This window comes from Cavia porcellus, unplaced genomic scaffold, assembly GCF_034190915.1.
Source record: "Cavia porcellus strain 051 isolate PalLab524CR breed Dunkin Hartley unplaced genomic scaffold, mCavPor4.1 scaffold_3, whole genome shotgun sequence".
Classification (NCBI taxonomy): Eukaryota; Metazoa; Chordata; class Mammalia; order Rodentia; family Caviidae; genus Cavia; species Cavia porcellus.
In genome coordinates, this window is record NW_026947486.1 from 65,462,980 (window position 1) to 65,479,165 (window position 16,186).

The 16,186-nt window shown below is 33.7% G+C and overlaps 1 pseudogene; it reads left to right on the forward strand.

Annotated features, from left to right (window-relative positions):
- LOC100721235 (heterogeneous nuclear ribonucleoprotein U-like) overlaps nt 1–15,592 on the forward strand; it is an 84,812-nt pseudogene extending 69,220 nt beyond the window's left edge.
- The last annotated feature ends 594 nt before the right edge of the window (nt 15,593–16,186 follow it).

The following is a 16,186-nucleotide window of genomic DNA, read 5'->3' on the forward strand; positions in this document are numbered from 1 at the left end:
GTAAATGGATAGATAAAATTGCTTAAAATACGCATGCTAACTTATTGAGGTGGTTGTATAGATAGGTTTGTGAAGAGCATTATGCGAGTTTTGGCTGGACTTTAGAACACTTTTAACTTTTAAATGTTTATAACACAATTAATTGACATATCAAACTAAATATTACTTCTTAAAGTAATCTACAGAGAACCAGAAAGTACAAATCTGACATAAAAACAATGTAGCAACTTTTACATCAGCTAAAGTAAAATTCAAGAAGAATAGCTTTAAGGAGACATAATGTACAATTTCATAAAAGTAATGCTGCAGAGGAAGTGGCTGATCAAGCATTGGGCACTTGTGCCAGGGAGAGAACAACTCAGTGTCTCCTGCGAGCCTACCACTTCATGCAGGCTCACTGAGAATCAAACTTCATATACACCCCGCCCCAGCAACTGGATGGTGTCTGGGACAGCTGGAACTAATGCACATAAAGCAACTAAATGATTGTATTGTTGGGTTGATTATGCTGACCTGGGGCCAGAAGTCTGAGCATCTCTTGGGAGGATGACCCTATGCAATATAGCAAATATGGGGGATTTCATTCTGTCTTCTCTTTGAAGACAAATATTGCTTTCACTGTTTTGCTTTGTTCTGATTAATTGTTTTGTTCTGTGCAATATTTTGCTTTGATAGGGTTTATAATGTTCTGTTTTTGATTTGTTTTTTTTCATTTTTTTATTTAAGAGGAAAAAGAGAAAAACACAAAACAAAACAAAGCAGTGTAAGGTTACACATAATACAGAACTACAAAAAAAAACATAACAGTAAGAAATCACCTGTTAATAGATTACATATTATCATCTTGGAAATAGTTGCTCAAATCACAGTATCAAAGAATGCAAAGTAGACATTCAAACAGAGAGACTGCAAACAGCTGTGTTCAATGATCGAAAAACATTAATATAGTCAGCTATTTAACATCCCTAAACACACTTGCTGTTATATCCGTTAGAGCTCTTTATTTTTTCCCTCCCTCTCTTTTTTACAACAAAATTTACACATTTTGGATTTTATTACTCCTTAGTTCTTATTACTTTTTTGTGGGGGGAGAGAATAAAGTCAAATATGGCAAAACAAAGCTGTAAGTCAAAACCAAGGATAGACATAGCACATGATGTAAAACAGAGTACAAGGTTATTAACAATGGTTATCAACACTGTCTCTTCTTTCCTTAAAAGGAATTGTCTATCTCATTAGATATTATAAAGTTGGACAAAACAGTGGAGAACAAGACCAATAAAACTCAGGCATTGTGAACATTACAGGACTTCCAAAGGAGACAATAGTCAAACCAGAATGGGCATCTTTGTGAATCTTATTGCCTTCAAATTAGTTGCCTATACCTTCAGACTTGCTACTATTGCACAGAATGGAACAGAGTCTAATCAGTCAAAAGAAGATCTTGGGAGTATTACAGGACTTCAAAACAAGTTACTAGGAGATCAAAAAGAGTTACTACTATATATCCTAATTTTTTTAAATTTTTCCCTTAATTAAAATAAACATAAGAAATAGCTAAATAATTTTTTTAAACAATAGTAGTTACCATAGTGTCTGTCTTTTTCCTTAAAATATTTGGATAAAACTTCATATACTATAGCTTCAAATATTTCCATATCAAAAAGCCCAGAATAAAGCCTTTCTAATTAATAAGTGAAAATTTTATAAGGCTTCAAGGCCACATAATGGGGAATCATGATTATCACATATTTTTATATATTTGAATCATTACTTACATTAGGGAAACTATTCGGTATTCATACATGCGAGATTGATTTATTTCACTTATGAGTATGGTCTCAAGCTGTGCCCATTTATTGATAAATATCTCAATGCGATCCTTCTTTATAGCTGAATAATACTCCATTGTATAGAAATACCACAACTTTTTTATCCATTCCGCAGTTGATGGACACTTGGGTTGTTTCCAAGATCTGGCAATTACAAATTGTGCTGCTATAAACATAGGTGCACATATATCACTGTGGTATGATGCTTTCAGTTCTTCTGGGAATATGCCTAGAAGTGGAATAGCTGGAATAAATGGGATTTCCAGTCCCAACTTTTTGAGAAACCTCCAGACAGACCTCCACAAAGGGTGTACCAGTCTACACTCCCACCAACAGTGCAGGAGAGTTCCTTTTTCCCCACAGCCTCTCCAGCATTTGTTGTTGTTGGTTTTCTTGATCCTGGCCATTCTTTCAGGAGTGAGATGGTATCTCAGTGTGGTTTTAATTTGCATTTCTCTAATGACCAATGATGATGACCATTTTTTCATGTATTTATTTGCCATTTGCATTTCTTCATCTGAGAATTGCGTATTCATCTCAGATGCCCATTTTTGGATTGGATCTTTGAATTTTGGAGGTCTGAGTTTTTTTAATTCTTTATATGTTTTAGACAAGAGTCCCTTGTCTGAGAGAGAGTTCACTAAAATCTTTTCCCAGTTTGTGGGTTTTCTTTTCACTATGCTGGAGATTTCTTTTGACATGCAAAAACTTTTTAATAAGAAGTGGTCCCAGTTATTGATTCTGGGAAGTATTTCCCGTGCAGTTTGAGTCCTATTCATGAATTCTCTACCTACTCCTATGTCTCCAAGGTTTCTACCCAATTTGTCTTCCAATAGATTTAGCGTTTCTGTTTTAATATTCAGATCTTTGACCCATTTAGATTTTAATTTAGTACATGGTGATAGACATGGGTCTAGCTTTAGTTTTAGGCAAATGGAGAGCCAGTTTTTCCAGCACCATTTATTAAAGAGACTGTCGTTCTTCCAGTGAACCTGCTTGGCTCCTTTATCAAAGATAAGGTGGTTGAGTGTGTTTGTAGTTGTGGTTGTATCTTCTAATCTATTCCATTGATCTTCGGTTCTGTTTTGATTCCAATACCATGTTGATTTTACTACTGTTGCTTTGTAGTATAATTTCAAGTCAGGGATTGTGATGCCTCCTGCTTTGTCTTTGCTGCTTAGAATTGCTTTTGCGATTCTAGGTCTCTTCTGGTTCCAGATGAAATTTAGGAGTGATTTCTCTAGATCTATAAGGTATGTTGATGGTATTTCTATTGGGATTGCATTGAATCTGTATAAGAGTTTTGGGAGAATGGCCATCTTCACAATGTTTGTTCCTCCTATCCATGAGCAAGGGGTGTCTTTCCATTTTCTGAGATCATCTTCAATTTCCTTTTTCAGTGTAATATAGTTTTCACTGTATAAGTCTTTCACTTCTTTCGTAAGAGTAATTCCTAAATATTTCATTTTTTTGCTTGCTAATGTGAATAGTCCAGTTTCCCTTATTTCCCTCTCTGTGGTTTTGTTGTTTGTGTATAGGAATGCTATTGATTTCTGAGTATTGATTTTGTATGCAGCCACATTACTGAATTTATTTATTGTATCTAAGAGTCTTTCAATGGAGCTGAGGGGGTCTTCTATGTAGAGTATCATGTCATCTGCAAACAATGACAACTTAACTTCTTCTTTTCCTATCTTTACCCCTTTTATTTCTCTTTCTTGCCTAATTGCTCTGGCTAGTACTTCCAGTACTATATTAAATAGGAGTGGTGATAAAGGACATCCTTGTCTTGTGCCTGATTTTAAAGTAAAGGCTTTCAATTTTTGGCCATTTAGTATGATGCTGGCTGTTGGTTTGTCATAAATGGCCTTTATTATATTGAGGTAAAGACCATCTATTCCAATTTTCTGTAGAGTTTTTATCATGAATAAATGTTGGACCTTATCGAAGGCTTTTTCTGCATCTATAGAAATGATCATGTGGTTCTTATTTTTGGATTTATTGATATGGTGGATTACATTTATTGATTTGCGTATGTTGAACCATCCTTGCATTCCTGGGATGAATCCCACTTGGTCATGGTGTATAATCTTCTTGATGATTTGCTCGATCCTATTTGCCAATATTTTATTGAGTATTTTTGCATCTGTGTTCATTAGGGAGATCGGTCTATAGTTCTCTTTTTTAGTTGGGTCTTTCTCAGGTTTTGGTACTAGAGTGATATTTACTTCCAGGAATGACTTAGGAAGGATTGCTTCCCTTTCAATTTCATTGAATAGTTTGAGGAGTGTTGGCATTAGGTCTTCTTTGTATTTCTTGTAGAATTCTGCAGTGAATCCATCTGGGCCTGGGCTCTTCTTGGTGGGTAAGGACTTAATTACATTTTCAATTTCAGTAACCGAGATTGGGTTATTCAACAATTTTACATCCTCTTGATCTAGCTTTGGCACTTCATATGCTTCTAAGAAACTGTCTATTTCTTCTGTGTTATCAAACTTTTGAGAGTAGAGGTTTTCGAAATAGGTGTTGATGATCTTCTGTATTTCTATTGGGTCTGTAGTGACTTCTCCTTTTTCATTTCTTATTGCATGAATTTGAGCTTTTTCTTCCCTTTTTTAAATAAGGTTGGCTAGGGGCTTATCGATTTTATTTATTCTTTCAAGAACGAACTCTTTGATTTGTTGATCCTTTGGATTGTTTTCTTAGTCTCTATTGCATTGATTTCTGCTCTGATTTTTATAATTTCCTCTCTTCTTTTGGCTTTGGGCTTGACTTGCTCTTCTTTTTCTAGCTGTTTGAGGTGTAGCATCAAGTTATTTATTTGTATTCGTTCTGTTTTCCTGATGTGGGAACTCAGTGCAATAAATTTTCCTCTCACGACGGCTTTCATTGCATCCCACAGATTCCGGTAAGTTGTATCTGCATTTTCATTTTCTTTTAGGTATTGTTTGATTTCTTCTTTAATTTCTTCTGTGACCCACTGATTACTCAAGAGTGTGTTATTCAGTTTCCATGTGTTTGTGGGATTTTTGCAGTATCTTTTATCATTAATTTCTAATTTCAGAGCGCTGTGATCCGATAACATGCAAGGGATGATTTCAGCTCTTTTGCACTTGTTTAAATATGTTCTATGAGCTAATATATGGTCTATTTTAGAAAATGATCCATGTACTGCTGAGAAGAATGTGTATTCTGATGTTGTTGGGTGGAACATTCTGTATATGTCTATCAAACCCATTTGTTCACAGGTATGATTCAGTTCTGTTATTTCTTTACTCATTTTCTGTCTGGTCGATCTGTCCTTTGGTGTCAATGGCGTATTAAGGTCTCCTGTTACAATTGTGTTACTGATAATTTGAGTTTTCATTTCTGTTAATAATTGTTTCATATAACTGGGTGCTCTGGAGTTTGGTGCGTATATATTTAAGATAGTTATCTCTTCATCTTGGAGTTTTCCCCTTACGAGTATGTAGTGACCTTCTTTATCCTTTATGGTCATTGTTGGTTTAAAGTTCACGTTGTCTGCAAACAGAATGGCTACTCCTGCCTTTTTTTGGATTTCTGCTGCATGAAGAATTGTTTTCCATCCTTTGACTTTCAGTCTGTGAGTATCCTTCTGGGTTAGATGGGTTTCCTGTAAACAGCATATGGTTGGATTTTGTTTCTTGATCCATTCTGCTAGTCTGTTTCTTTTGATTGGTGCATTGAGATCATTTACATTAATGGTTATTACTGTTAAATGTTGGTTAATTGTAGGATTCTTATCTCTCTGCTGTTGCATCTTTATCTTTCTGTTCTGTTTAATTATTTGCTTTGCTTAGTGGTTTTTTCCTTTGTGTATCTAAACTGTCTTTCAATATTTTTTGCAGGGTTGGTTTGGTGTTCATGAAGTTCTTCAGCTGTTCTTTGTCATGGAAGTATCGTATTTCACCATCTATTTTAAATGATAGTTTTGCAGGATATATCAGTCTAGATTGGAAATCATTTTGCTTTAGGATCTAGAATACTTCACTCCATGCTCTTCTTGACTTTATTGTTTGTGATGAGAAGTCTGCTGTGATTCTGATAGGTTTTCCTTTATAAGTAATCTGTCTTTTCTCTCTGACAGCTTTTAATAATCTATTCTTGTGTTGGATTTCTGGGATGGTGATTATTATATGTCTGGGTGTAGTTTTATTTTGGTTATGACTATTTGGAGTTCTATATGCTTCACTGATCCTGATGTCAGTTTCTGATCTCATGCTTGGGAAGTTTTCAGCTATTGCTTCTCTAAATATCCTCTTGATATCCTTTATGTTGTCTCCTTCTTTTTCATTAATCCCTATCATTCTTATGTTATTCTTCTTTGCATCATCTTGCAGTTGTTGAATTGTTGTTTCCTGATTCCTTGTTATTTTTAAAAGATCTTTCCTTTCCTGTTCACTAGCTGCAATCCTGTCTTCAAGGTCTGAAATTCTATCTTCACTTTCATTAAGGCGGTTTTTACAACTTTCAGTGGAGTTTTTTATTTCCTGTATATCTCTGTGCATCTGCATTATGTATTCTGTTTGTTTCTTATATTGCTCATCTAGGGATTCTATCTTTTTGTTTAGTTCCTCCAATTTTTTATCTGTGTTTTCTTTAGATATATTTAGAATCTCTTTCATTTCTTTTATCATTTCTTCTTTTATCTGGGATATTATTTCGAGTTTGAATTTCTTTAAATCTTCCTGGAGTTGCTTGTCTACTTCAGTAGCTATTGTGTCTGATATATGAGGAGGATGGGATATATTTTCTTCTAAATACATTTCTCCTAGGGTTTCCTGAGATGGGCTGGAGGTTTCAGGTTGTAATTTGGTCTTTCGTTTTGTCATTTTCCTATATTTCTGTGTTTCAAGTGTTATTTGAAAGCCTCCTCAGGATCTGTTGAAAATCCCCTTCTATGTTTGGAGCTACTGAGACTCTGGCACCACTCTACCCCAGGCCATTGGGCCTGCAGAACCAATGGCCCTCCTCTGCTTGTTCAGAACTCCGCGGTTCCAGCAAGCTGGGCCTCAGGGACACTGTGCGCCCACCTGCCCCTTGGTAGATCCACAGCTCTTGGATCGCAGCCGGGTTAGGGTACTCACCACACACCGCAGTGCCTCAGGAGCCTGTGATCCCTCCCTGCTTGCAGAGATATCCACAGTCCTCCAGACAAAGGAAGGGCCTCCTGCGGGCACTCCGGATCCACCCAGATCCTCCTCTGCACGCAGATGGCTATGCGCAGCTGGGCACAGGCCGAGGTGCCTCTGTTTTTGATTTGACTTTGCAGCACCTGATTGAATGGACAACTGTTGTGAAGATAACAAGGTATACTATAGTACCTATCACTACAATCCTGGTAGCCTGCTCTGAAGTTCTGTACAAATTTCACTGAATTGTCTCAGTTGGCTTTGTTTTATTTTGTTGTATTCTACTGGGATTTAGCTCAGCGGCATAAGCGCCTGCCTTGCAAGCAGGCAGTCGTGAGTTCGATCCCTGGTACCGATAAAAACGAAAAAGACAAAAAAATACATTTAATAATTTAAATAAATAAGTATTTGGGGCTGGGGATTTAGCTCAGCGGCATAAGCACCTGCCTTACAAGCAGGCGGTCGTGAGTTCGATCCCCAGTACCGATAAAAATGAAAAAAAAAAAAAAAACAAAATAAATAGTAATGCTACAATGATCCAGATAATTTTCTGGGGTGGCACAGAAGAAAAGAAAACATACAGGAAGGAGCAAATTTTCAATCTGTCTAATGAAATTCCAGCCTTCTTCACATAGCCATTAAATCAGAACTTATATTGGAGCCAGCTAGGAAAAGAAAAATGTAGCTTGTAGAACCACATCACAATGTAGAGTATAAAATAACAGACCATCTTTTTGCCTACTAAGAACATCATGACACATGTGCACACTTCAATAAATTTTTGAACTGTCATGTATTAATGAATCAACTTGCTACTTTTTCCAAACAAGACAGCCATCCTTCATACAAACAAGTCTCATTCTCTCTTCCAAAAGAGGACATAGATATTTTCAATAGTAATCTAACCTAAATATGATGCCAATTATTGTATATTTCTTGGCTAATTATCAGTCTTCAAATGCATTCACTGATGATCTGTATGGAGTGGTCTATATTACAATTTTCACTACAAGAAGTCAGTATATAATATAACAATGGGAAGTACAAAAGATAGAAGAAACTAGCTAGTATTTTCAAATATGTACTTAACAAAGACGATGAAACACATTGCAGTTGGCCCTCCTCATTTCCCTAACTATTCACAAGATCATAATTAGTATTTATACAGCTTAAAATTTATATATTTATAACATCTTTATTGTACAAAATGTCCCCTATTCCTCCCATCAACATTTATTTCACCATGTTTCTTTGCATCATGGACTAAATCATTTATTGCAAAGAATCAAATCAGTAATCTAAAATTTTATGTTTGTCGGTATAGCTTTACTACTAGATATAAATTTACTAAAATTATTTCAAATAATCCTCTCATTTTGTACTTAACTTTTCACGAGTCCACTGTGAAACTAGAATTTCTCCTTGGTAAATAGAATAAATCACATCAACAAGAGAATCTCATTAATTCAGCAGGATGAAGACCCTACAATACCAAGAGTTCAGAACTCAGTTCAACATAATTAACAACAGAATAAAAAAATATTCAAAAAAGAAGCAAGTCATTAGCATATACTCAATAGAAGTAGAAGATAAAACAGTGGATCATTTAAAGTTGCTAATGGGATATGATTTGAAATTTCAAATTTTATATACAGTGAACACAACCTTCAAAACTGAAAGAGGATTAACTTGTGTAAAAGTATCTTTTTTTTTTTTTTGTCTTTTTCCTTTTTATCAGTACCAGGGATCGAACTCACGACTGCCTGCTTGCAAGGCAGGTGCTTATGCCACTGAGCTAAATCCCCAGGCCCAAAATATCACTTTTGTTATAAACAAACATAGTACCTGACTAATACATGAGAGACATTTAAGAATATGATATAGAACATATGTATATATACACCATACATGGCAAACATAGAATTCATATTCTTATCAAGTAAGTGCTCATGGATAGCTTACAAATAAATCATGTTAGGCTATAAAAGAAATCTTAATTTCAAGGTATTTTAATACTTTATGATGCAACCACAAGGAAACTAACCTGGAACTCAAATATAATAATAAATCTGGAAAATATCCAAATATATGAAAAAATAGTTGGTTGACCATAATCAGTAAAGGTTACAAAAAATGCTTCAAACTAGATAAAAATTGCAAAAAGGTAAATAAGCCAAGCAGCATGGCATGCACCTTTAGTCCCAAATGGTTGGAAAGATGAGACAAGAAAAAGCTGAAACCTAGGAGTTTGAGGTAAATCTAGGCAATATAACGAAGCCCTGCCTCACAAAAATCAAAACACCGCAATATGTAATGTGTGAGATGCAGTTATAAAAAACATCGTAATCATTAATTCCTGTATTTTTTAAACTTTTAAATCAGCAACCTGCTTGTACCATAAGAAAATAGAAAAATGAAGTAAATATAAGTATAAAATTTGCAGAAAGAGGAAGATAATAGAGAGAATAATATGAAAATAAATTATATGGAAAATTAATAATGGCATAATTAACCAACTGAAAGAGTAAATAAGGAGCAAAATGTGCAACAGATATTGTGAAACAGGAATAAATTGTTCAAAAGAAAAGAATAAGAGTGAGGGAAGGGGGAAAGGAAGAAGGAAAAATTAATTTTAAAAAATTATAAAAAGGAAACAAAGCTTTATAAATAGGGAGAGGTGAAGGGGTTAAAGGAAGAGAAGGGATTGGGAAAAAGAATCAAATACATCATGTATGAATACAAATTCACTATGATGAAGATGATCATTATGTATATCTAAAATGTACCCATACTTGTATACATAGAATATTTTCCCCTCTTCCATATATATATTTTTGTATATATACATACACACACACACACACATATATATATATATATATATATATATATATATATACACTTGTATATGTACATATATATATATATACTTGTATACATACTTGCATAAGTATACTCTTTTCCCTTCTTCCTTCTATATATAATATGTTATAAATATATAAATATATAATAAATATATATATACAAGATAGCTATACTAATAATCTCTTTTAGTTCATCTAAAAGAATAGCTTCTTCTTCCATTGATCATTTTTTTCATGCCTAAATTTTGTATCCTGAACAATTACTTGTAAAATGACAATATGCAATATATTAATTAGTGTTAAATTCCTACTTTATTCTTTAAAATTTGGTATCATTTCTTTTTTCTGTTTTGTTTTTTTAAATAAAAATTAAAAATAAAATGTACCTTTAAGCATAATTAATAGAATAATTTATAAAATTGGAGAAATTCATGCTTGAATAGTGCTGAAATAGAGAAAACACATATAGTCACAATCAGGAATAGTGTAGGATAACATCCTACATTAGTGTAGGATAACAGGATAATATAAATTCTATAATCATTTAAAAAATAAAAAAATTATGGCAGTCTTATGCCACTATGAAAATAATTAAATTTACAAAGTTATTGAAAAGGTAAATTACCAATATATAGCCAAAACTTTCCCAGAGGATAAAGAACATTAGACATAAATGGTCTTAATATGAATTTTATAAAATATTGAAATAAAATAATGTAAATGTTACAACAATAATTTTGAAAATAGCAAGAAAAAATCCTTTCAAACATCATTTTTAAGCTGGCATAACACTTGATATCAGCAAAGAGCAAGATATCAAAGGTAGGGGCTGGGGATTTAGCTCAGTGGCATAAGCGCCTGCCCCGTGAGTTCGATACCTGGTACCGATAAAAACGAAAAAGACAAAAAAAAAAAAAAAAAAAAAAAAAAAGATATCACAAGTAACGAAGGCAGATATATTTCACACACAAAAATGAAGATATAACAATCTTTTCATTGTAATATTTGCAAATCCAAAAAGATATGTATCTTAGCATACATAGTGATCAAATTAGATTAATCTCAGGATTGGTAGAGTCCTTCAAAGTTCAAAAATTAATCGTTCTCTTTTGATATACGTGATTGAAAGAACAACTATTGTTAAGATAATGATTATACTGTGATACCTATTACTGTTATCCTGATAACCTGCTGTGAAGATCTGTACCAATTTCACTGTATGATCTTAGTTGGCTTTATTCTGTCTTGTTCTGTTGTATTTTACTACTTTCAAAATAAAATTTTAAAAAACATAAAAAAAAAATTAATCGTTCTCGAGTAAGGTAGTATCTCAACGTAGTTTTAATTTTCATTTCTGTAATGGCCAGCAAAGAGAAAAATAGAAGATAGATAAATAGGAATTAGGGAAAACTTAAAATTTTCTATTCCGTTACTTCAGAAATATGTCGAGATATGTGCAAATTTGTTTCATTTATAGTGCTAGTTTCTTTTTGTTCATCAAAAAGAAAGTCCTATTTGTCCCTTCTTAAAAAGAGAAAGTCTTTTTTGCCTATGACACATTCTGAGTAATATTTTGACCATTCTTTTAAGATCATGACCCACAGTATATTAATTATTATTATTCTCTCATTTTGTTATGAAGTTTTAATTTTTTCATTAAAGAAAAATTTTTAATATTTCTTCAATATTTACTTATATTACAGTAAAATGAAAAATAAGTCATTGTAAGTCATCATCATATTTTATGTTAAATGATATATATATGATAATTTCAATAGATATGGTAGAAGTATTTGAGAAAATTTAACAATAGCTTCATAATTTTAAAAAAATCTTCAGCAAACTATGTATATAGAAACACTCTACCCCAAACTGATACAGAGCATTCAAAAAATCCTACAACTCACATCATACTTGATGTTGAAATAGTAAATGCTCTAGCCCAAGATTTAGAACAAGGGAAAGATATCCAATTCCATCATTTCCATAAACACGGCAGTAAAAATTCTAACTTTTGCAGTAACATAAGAAAGAATAAAGCAAGATTTAGCAACAGGAAAGAAAAATAATCTCTTATGATTCACACTCGACACAATTGCTTATATCAAATTTTTAAGGAATCTGTACAAGAACTAATAGAATTGACAGTTAAAATTACCAAAGATATACAACTCAAGGTATGAATAAGAATCAGGTTTAGTTTTAACAGTGGCAGTAAATAATTAAAGAAATATTTGCAAAAGAATATAACACAAAAAACAGAATAAAAATTTCACAATGCTCAGAAATAAATGTAACAAAAGATGGATAAGAGCACCATACTAAATGTATAAAACATTGTTGACAAAAATTTTTAGAGTTCTAAATATACAACAAGCTCTTTCATGTATATGATTTAAAAGACTCAATAGTCTTAAGATGTCAATTCTCCCCAAGGTGATTTGTGGATCCAATAGTCTCAATCAGAATCACAAAAAGACCTTTTTTAGAAGTTGAAGGGTATTTCTAAGTTGCATAATCAAATGAAAACTTTAAATAACGGTAACAAAGTTAAAGGACCTCCCACCCTTATACTACAAATTTTATCATAAAGCTATGCAATCAGTATAATTCTGTATGAGTTTTAGTGAAAAATATATAGGTTAAAAAGTGAAAGAATAGAGTCCAAAACATTGATCCTTAGGTAGTCAGCTGACTTTGAGTAAAGGAGTTAATGCAATTAAGCGGGAGAATGGGTATTTTTTTCATCAACTAGTGCCAGAAAAACTACTTATCTATCTGAAATACAAATTTTAAATTATATGTCATACTCATAAAATTAATTAGAAGTGAATTACAAGCTTAAATGCAAAAGCTGATGGTTCTGAAACATAGAATTGGAAAAAATTTTTTCATAAGCCTGAATTAAACAAAGACTTCTGAAAAGTGGCGCTAAAAGTACCAATCATAAAAGAAAATATTATCTAGGTGTGGCATCATATGTATGCAATCCCAGTACTTGGGAGCTGAGGCAATAAGATTGCTATGAGTTTGAGGTCACCCTGGGTTACATAGCAAGTTCAAGACCAGTCTAAACTACTTGAGACCCTACCTCAAAAAAAAAGGCAAAAAAAAATGAAAGAAAAGAAAACATTCAAAAATTGGACATCATTCTGATTAATTTTTTTCTGTGGAAAAAATATTAAGGAATTAAAAGGCAAGCTAATAACAGGAGAAAAATAGTCACAAAAAATCCACCTAATCGTTGACTAGACTATATATAAAGAGCTCTTCTGACTCAAAAATCAGTAAGAAATCAAACTAAGGACTGGACAAAAGAATGAAAAGTTCATAAAGGAAGCTACATGAATGGCCATTAGAGTAATAAAAATTTTAAAATCACAAGAAGCGCTAAACTGTACTAAACTATAAGAACTGATAAAATTTTAAGCTGATAAAATCAAATTATGGAAGTTAGAAATATTTTGGACTGGATTATAGTTAAAATACAATGCATACAAGTATGTTGGCCGGTGCAGTGATGTACAGCTATATTCCCAACACTCCAGAGGCCAAAGCAGAGGCAACCTAAATTTGGGAGCAGCCTATTCTACATACCTATTTTGAGATTCTAGCACATGAATCAAAGCAAGAACTGACAAATGATATTATGTCAAGTTAAAAAGTTTCTGCTCAGATAAGAAAATCATCATCAACATAAAGAGACAATCTGTAGAATGGGAGAGAATAATATCATATATATATATATATATATATATATATATATATATTTAAACTTAATAAAAAATTAAACATCAAATTGGCAAATGATCTGAATAGACATTTCTCTAAAAGAAGAGATATCAATGGTCAATAAATACATGAAAAAATGTTTAAAATCTTTAGCCTTCAGGGAAATGAAAACACAAACTACACCGAGTTTCCATCTCACCCCACTTACAATACCTAGTATCAAAAAAATGCTGTCCAGGATGTGAAGCAAAAAGAACTTTACACATCATTTGTGGAAATGGAAATGTAATTTAGCATAGCCGCTATGGAGGTTACAGTTGACTGGTAATTCAAATTTGCTTTCTTAACAGTTCACAGTGCAGCCTGAAATTCTGGCTTAGATAATGATTCATGTTTTCTAAATTTTGAGCACAATGTTTGAAGCAGAACTCATAAATTGGCATTGTATGTTCTGGATGGTGACCATATATCGGTGAAGAGAACGGGACCGCTGGGGCAGACAATGCAAATTGAGGTGTACATTTTAAAATATCAAGAGACTGCCACAATGCTTCTTTCCTTACTATAGAGAGCTTTGGTTTTCTTTGTCCTAGAGGAAGTGCTTCTAATGGTGTCAAAAGACAAAGTGTGTTTTGAGATGAAGGTTACAGAAGAGGATCCAGTAAGGCATTTGTTATACAAAACATATTGGTATACATAAAGTTCGGACTGGATGGTCGTTAACCACAAATGGAATGGTTTGGTGAAGAAGAATTTTCTTATGGATATTCTCTAAAAGGAATAAAATATGTTTTCTTATCTTTGAAAGTGATGAAGCTGAACTTTCCTATGCTAAGAGTAGACAAGATCTTGGTACTACCACCTTCAAAATTATTAAAGAAGTTCTTGCTGGGTGGCCACACTTCCCACATGTTCTCTGCCACAACTGCACAGTTGAGTTTAATTTCAATTAGAAGGAAAATCTGTATTTTCCAATACTCCAAGACTATACGATACTTTCATCTAAAATGCCCCCTTGGAAGGTAGAGTAAGAGGACCAAAGAGGCCTGAAGAGAAGAAAAATTGTGAAGTTGTGATGCCAATTGGCTTGTCAAGAGCTGGAAAACCATTTTGGGTTACTAAACATGCAGCTGAAAATCATGAGGAATGCAACATTCTTGGAACAGATACCATTATGAATAAAATGATAGTGGCAGGTTCTAAAAATCAAATGGCACGTTAAACACACTGTTGCAGTGAGCCCTGCACTGTCTTGCAAAGTTGATTGAGATCACTGCCTGTAAGAGGTGAAATTTCATTCTGGGTCAGACAAATGTGTCTCCTGCTACCCAGAGAAGAAAAATGTGCCTGCTTGCAGGCTTCCAGTAAAAAAGATGAAGAATATAAGCAGAGAACATAGAGAAAGCAGAAGCAGAGGGAAAATACCTGCTGGAACAAGCAGTCCTAAAAAACAAAGGAAACTTTACCCTGCCAGAGGTGGCAAAATCATTTGATGAATTAATCTGTGTTGAACTTCAGAAGCAAGAAGCCCAGAAACTTGGAGCAATATAAGGAAAAAGCACAAAGGCACTTCCACTAGAAAAGAAACAACACTGGCTCAAAGAAGAGCAATAAAATTAAGAGTGGCAAAAGCCAGTTTAACAGAGGTGGTGGCCATAAAGGATGTGGAGGATTCAATTTGTGGGGTGGAAATTTCAGTGGGGAGCTCGTAGGAATTGCAGTGGATATAAAGGAGGGCAATATGCCTCCGAGAGGTGGTGGCAATGGTGGAAGTGGTGGAATAAGTTATCCCATACCCTCATGGCCCCATTTGTCCTGGCTGGGGTGGTTATTCAAACACTTAACTACAGAGGTAGAAAGTCTAACATAGGAAACTATAACCAGAACTTCAAAGGATGAGGAAACAATCATGGTCACCAAAAACTGATCTCAGCACTACCATCAATGGCAGCAGGATCAATTCTGTGATCAGAAGCCACGGAGTCAGCATTATCACCAAGAATATTATTGAATAAATAAGATGGACTGATGCATATTTATCCAAAGGCTTCAAAAGAAGTCAACTGTTTTATTTAGTAAGCTAACTTTTTAAAATTACACAAGAGGAAGTGCCTGCGGGTTCCTTTTTCAGAAGCCTGTGGGTTGATTTTGTTTTCTTTTTTGTGCATTTGTTTGTTTGTTTATTTATTTTGGTACCTGAGATCAAACTCACAACCTCATGCTTGCCAGGCAGGTGCTGTGCTGCTGATCTATGTGCCCCTCCCCCTTTTGTGCACTTTTAATTGCAATTTTAAAGTGAATCATAAGAGAATCTCAGCATTGTGCACAATAAGAAAATGTGTCAGTATTTCAGGGTCCTACATTTTAGCTGTAAAATGTGACCTTTTAACACAACAAAGTAAAATGTTTTATACCTGGTGTCTTTTATCAAGAATTTACTCCCCACATTTCTCACATAGAATAAGAGTGCAGAGTCATTGTCATAATATAATAGAAATGTTAACAACCAAATTCATGGAAGAACTAAGTGTTTGTCATGAATTACATATAACTCTATGTTGCTCATATTACCCTTCATCCTTTCTGTAGTTCCTGGGTAGTAGTG